Here is a 6,155-nt window from a genome sequence, read left to right on the forward strand (position 1 = left end):
ATTTCTTAATGACTTATTCCTCAGTTTCTTTATCTAATTCAAAGGGTTACTATTAACATTAAGTGAGTTAATATTTTTCAAGTACTTAAAATAGTGTCTGGTATAGCAGACACAATATTTGTATTTGATAAAATAAATTAATAATACTTGTGGATTTCACCATTCACTATATGGTTAGAAAATAGCAATAGTTGTTGTTTCTAAGAAATGACATTAATTTTTATTATTTCATAAAATGTTAATATCATTTTAGAAACTGCTCAACTTACCATATTCTTTTATTGATTATCACCACTTATTAGGCTGAAAAGTAAATTAAAAAATAATAATGCTGGCATTTGATAAGCATCTTCTATGTACTCATGTTTCTCAACAATCCAATGAGATGAATTTTAGGACTCCTCTGTTATATGTGAAGAAACTGAAGTCTTCAAAAGACAAATTACCTTGCCAAGGTTACATAGTCATAGAGTCAAAAGTGAATTCAGCCCCAAGCATCCTGTATCCTGCATCGAACCTGGACTGGCCGTTCATTTCTTATATGATATTATACATGTTTCAATGCCATTCTCCCAAATCATCCCCCCCTCTCCCTCTCCCACAGAGTCCAGACTGTTCTATACATCTGTGTCTCTTTTGCTGTCTCTCATACAGGGTTATCATTACCCTCTTTCTAAATTCCATATATATGTGTTAGTATACTGTATTGGTGTTTTTCTTTCTGGCTTACTTCACTCTGTATAATAGGCTCCAGTTGCACTGGGATGACCCAGAGGGATGGTACGGGGAGGGAGATGGGAGGGGGTCCAGGATGGGGACCACATGTACACCCATAGTGGATTCATGTTGATGTATGGCAGAACCAATACAATATTGTAAAGTAATTAGCTTCCAATTAAAATAAATAAATTTAAATTAAAAAAAAAGGTGAATTCAGGCCATATGACTCCAAATCCTAAGTTATGCACACGGCCTTCCTGAGTGTCATATTCAGGCAACTAATATTCAAACTCTTAATGGTAACTTGTAAACAATGTTAGTAAAGTGAAAAAAGAAAAGAAAGAACTCAGAAATGTTAATTTACTCAGATCTTGTGTACTCCAAAACTCAAAGAACTAATCTTTAAAAAAGAATATACAACCAAGAAGAAGATAAGGGAAGTTAGAAAGTATCATCTGATTCTCTAATTCTTATTAACGAAAACTGTTGAAGCAATAGTAGCCTTTCCTTTCTCCAGCGGATCTTCCCCACCCAGAGATCAAACCCAGGTCTCCCACATTGCAAGCGGATCCTTTACCGTCTGAGCCACCAGGAAAGTCCAATTATTTAATACATATTATGAAATATATGAGTAAGTGATAAATGTAAAACCCTATGAAATGTAATAGGTACGATGCTCGCCAGGCCCACCCCCATCTTCATTCCAGATGGACTGTGGGCCTTTTTACTCACCTTTTCTATTTTCTTTTTTTGACAGGTAATAGAACACACTTTATTCATAAATAAGTCTCCATGGAGTTAAAAGCAGGGGTAGTGTCTTTTCAGGGGAAAAAAAAGATAAGAAGGCAATATGCCATTTGATTTAAAATCAAAAATTAGCTTTTTGAAATAGACAATTGGGTATCATTCAGTTCCATGCGAGCTCCTCTTATTCCTATAAAACAGCACACTAAATCTTCAGTCCTAAACAGTCATTTCAGAAGTTGCCTTTGAACATAGATCTCATTTCTTCTCTTCCAATAAGTTACATCATTTGGCACACAGAAAGAATATAGTATTCAGATCGTTCTGTGACTGCATTATGTAAGCAACTCCCATGTCTTCAGAGCTGGTTTCATCATCTCCACTTTCAGTTTCATTTGACAAAGGGTACATGCATGCTTGTTTTGTGATGACACACGACACGGGCATTTCAGCTGTGTCTCTGGAGTTACTTGAGATATACTTGATTTTAGTCTGGAGCAGAAGAGTCTCCTGGAAAGTTTTGGTTATGATGCCACATTTATTAGAATAGTAGAAAAATTCATAATGAGCATCTGGTGAAACGTAGGTTACAGAACAGTCATCTCCTAAAAATACTTCATCAGGATTCATGTACAAATTGTGAAATAGTGTGGGTTTAATCTTGGCACAGAACCAAAAGTAGCTGCAGTGTACTTTCACAACTGACCAATTCCCAGCACAAGTCCATGGCAAAGAGAAAAGGACTAAGAGTCCTCTTAATCCCAAGGAAGGCTTCATTGGCTGAGATTGGAAATGAAATCCCACTCGAGAAATTATATTTCTTGAATAAAGTTGAATAAATATTTCAATTATACTATGCATATATAACAAATGCTTTTTATTCACAAAATTTTTACCAGTATCTGTGAATTTCAAAATAAAATGTAAAACTAGTTTGGTTTACTACAAAACTATTTTTCCAGTCTGATTTTTGCTTTCAAACTTTCCAGCAATTATCTCAGTGACTTATATAAAAAAAATATACATTTTCTATTCCTTTTTACTCTTTGAAAAGTAGATTGTCATGTGTGTCCCTCCCTCACCCTTGATTTAAAAAAAAAAAAACAGGATGAAAGTGTTGTTCAAACACTTGGAAGATAAATTAGTTAGATCTAGGTTGCAGAAGCTTACCATTTGGAAAATAACATTAGTTAAATTTACATTGCAGAAACAATGAGAATAGATTTATCCTATCATGGACATTGTCATTTTTGACAAATGTGTACATTTTTAATGACCCTTAAAAATGATTTTTAATCTATGTAACTAAGGAACATCTCAGAGTACTGAAATTTTATAGTATTTATTTCATTTTTAAAGATGTGCATTATCAACTAAAATTATAAAAAGATAAAACCATATATAATACTACAATGTGATTTTTATTACTACTTGGAGAGTTTAATAGCATGATTATTAATTGAAAAGTTAAATAAATAATTTATTTTTCACTTCCTCCACTTAAAATGAATATAGGATGTCCAAGATAAATTATTTGATTGTACTATAGCCTGGTAGGCCCCTCTGTCTATAGGATTTCCCAGGCAAGAATCCTCGGGTGAGTATCCAGGGAATCTTCTCAATCCAGGGATCAAACCTGCATCTCCTACATTGGCAGGCAGATTCTTTATCGCTGAGCCACCTGGGAAGCACCCGGCTTGGTAGAGTATTGTCTTATTTGTCTTCTTGTTTACTTCAAGCTCTTTATTAGCACTTAAGCATGGTTGAAATTTAAAATCTATTCATGCAACTGTTTGTTCCCTATGTGTTGTCTGTGTAAGCTTATAAGCCACATGAGAGAGGGAGCTAGTTCTTTTTTTTTTTTTTTAATTTTATTCAGAATTTAACAACAATGATTTCCTAGTAAAAGTTTTCTGTATAAATATCAAATCAACTGAAAAACAAAATCATTCAAGAAGACCTAAACGAGGCCATTTGTGAACTGTTTTGAAGGATTTCCAGACAAATAACAGCTGCAGATATAAGTAATTAGTTTCATATATAACTAATTACTGTGGAGATAATAATATATATCCTATTTGATCTTTGGAGAAGGCAATGGCAACTTTTAATCTGTTCTTACAATGTGTCAATACAATCTTTTAGTCACTAATAGGTAATGCAATTCTCAGTATTGTTTCTACTCTCCTTTCTGTTCTCTAACCTGCATTATGTATTTTTAATCTTACAATGATTCTTTACAGATGCCTAAAGAGATTATCTGGGGCTTCCCTGGTGGCTCAGATGGTCAAGTGTCTACCTGCAATGCAGGAGACCCAGGTTTGATCCCTGGGTGGGGAAGATCCCCTGGAGAAGGAAATGGCAACCTACTCCAGTGTTCTTGGCTGGAAAATTCCATGGACAGAGGAGCCTGGTAGGCTACAGTTTAGGGGTAGCCCTAAACTGGTAGGGGTCACAAAGAGTCTGACAAGACTGGGTGACTTCACTTTCTTTTTTTTCTTTAAAGAGATTCTCTGAGTCACTTTCCCTTTACAGTTTTTAATATCCTTTAAATATAAACTCAAAGATGCATAAAATGTAGCATTTTGAAATGTTTACTTTTTTTTTAACTTATCTAAATTTCTGTTTTGAAATCCTGTTGGTGGCACTCTGCATTATTTTACCCAACATAGCAATTTGATGAATCCCTTTTGCTCTGAATTGGATACAGCTGGTGGGGTGGACTACTTACAGATATGTGTGTAGTGACATCTATATTATAGTCATCATTTGTGTCTGCTGACTTTATCATTTCTGGCATTCCAGTTTAGGACCACGTGATTGTTATTTTAGCATCTCTTTCCTTTGGCCAAAGGCCTCTTTGAATCTCTCATCTATATAGCTCACGTTTATATTACATCTTCTGGAAAGAGGGGAATATTTCTGTATAGCACAATCAGTATTCTACTGCTACTTTTCCATAATGACTTCTGAAGAGCTCCCGGAAGCAAGGTTTCTGTCTCTGCTTTCTCTGCTATGCTGCTGCTGCGGCTAAGGTGCTTCAGTCGTGTCCGACTCTGTGCGACCCCATAGATGGCAGCCCACCAACCTAATATTTTCTTGCTCCCTTACTTATTCATCATGCTCACTCTAATTTTCTCTTATAGTAGATATGGTTAGTCCATCTTAGAGGTATTAGTTATTTTTTTACCAATATTATTTTTAATTAATTTTATTGGTGTATAGTTCATTTACAATGTTGTGTTAGTTTCTGCTATATAGTAAAGAGAGTCAGTTATACATATGCGTGTATTCACTGTTTTTTAGATTCTATTCCCATATAAGTCATTACAGAGCACTGATGGAGTTCCCTGTGCTATATATTAGGTTCTTATTAGTTATCTCTTTGATATATAGTAGTGTGTATATGTCAGTACCAATCTCCAAATTTATCTCTCCCTCCCTTTTCCCTTGGTAACCTTAAGTTTATTTTGTACATCTATGACTCTATTTCTTTTTTGTAAATAGTTACATTTGTACCAGTTTATTAGATTCCACATATAAGCAATATCATATGATATTTGTCCTTTCCTGTCTGACTTACTTCACTCAGTATGACAAACTCTAGATCAATCCATGTCATTGAAAATGGCATTATTTCATTCTTTTTTATGGCTGAGTAAGACTTCCCTGATGGCTCAGACAGTGAAAGCATCTGCCTACAATGCGGGAGACCCAGGTTCAATCCCTGGGTCAAGAAGATTCCCTGGAGAAGGAAATGGCACCCCACTCCAGTACTCTTGCCTGGAAAATCCCATGGACAGAGGAGCCTGGTGGGCTACAGTCCATGGGGTTGCAAAGAGTTGGACACGACTGAGCGACTTCACTTTCACTTTCACAATATTCCATTGCATATATGTTCCACACTTTCTTTATCTATTCATCAGTTGATAGATGTTTAGGTTGCTTCCATGTCCTGGCCATTGTGAGTAGTGTTGCAGTGAACTTTGGAGTACATATATCTTTTGGTATTACAGTTTTCTCCAGATATATGCCCAGAAATGGGGTTTCTGGATCATATGGTAGTTCTGTTTTTAGTTTTTTAAGGAACCTCCAAGTTGTTCTCTGCAGTTCCTGTACCAATTTAGATTTCCTTCAATAGTGGGTGTTTTCTCCACACCCTCTCTGGCATTTATTTATTGTTTCTAGATTTTTGACAACAGCCATTCTGCCTGGAGGGAGATGTAGTTTCGATTTGCATTACTCTAATAGTGATGTTGAGGATCTTTTCATATGCCTCTTGGGTATCTGTATCTCTTCTTTGGAGAAATGTCTATTTAGATCTTCAACTCATTTTTTGATGGGTTTTTTGTTGTTGTTACTGTTGATATTGTGCTGCATGAACTAATTTTTTTTTTCATACATGTTCAGTCTTTATTTAAGTTACTCTTTTCAAGAGATCATTTTTTTTTTTTTTTGGAAACAATCTAATACTTTATTTTCCAAAATTCAGATACTCAAAATGCAAACTATAATCTGTAGATAAAAATAGTAACAAATTCCAAAGAGAGTCTAGGCTGCTAAGCTAAGTATCTTCCAGAACATCATTATCATGCTCAAAAAATACAGAGAAAGCAAGTATATTGAAGTATTTTCATAGATCAAAGTAGAATACCATTGAAAACAATTAGCAAAATATTATCATTTTATAT

General features: G+C 34.9%; 1 pseudogene; it reads right to left on the reverse strand.

Moving 5' to 3' along the window:
• Positions 1 to 1,478: 1,478 nt before the first annotated feature.
• Positions 1,479 to 2,270, reverse strand: LOC147366901 (oocyte-secreted protein 1 pseudogene; annotated as a pseudogene).
• Positions 2,271 to 6,155: the final 3,885 nt, after the last annotated feature.

The sequence above is a fragment of the Bos grunniens genome, chromosome 8 (genome assembly GCF_055505025.1).
Source record: "Bos grunniens cultivar Pamir isolate PY7600 chromosome 8, Bosgru_T2T1.0, whole genome shotgun sequence".
Lineage (NCBI taxonomy): Eukaryota > Metazoa > Chordata > Mammalia > Artiodactyla > Bovidae > Bos > Bos grunniens.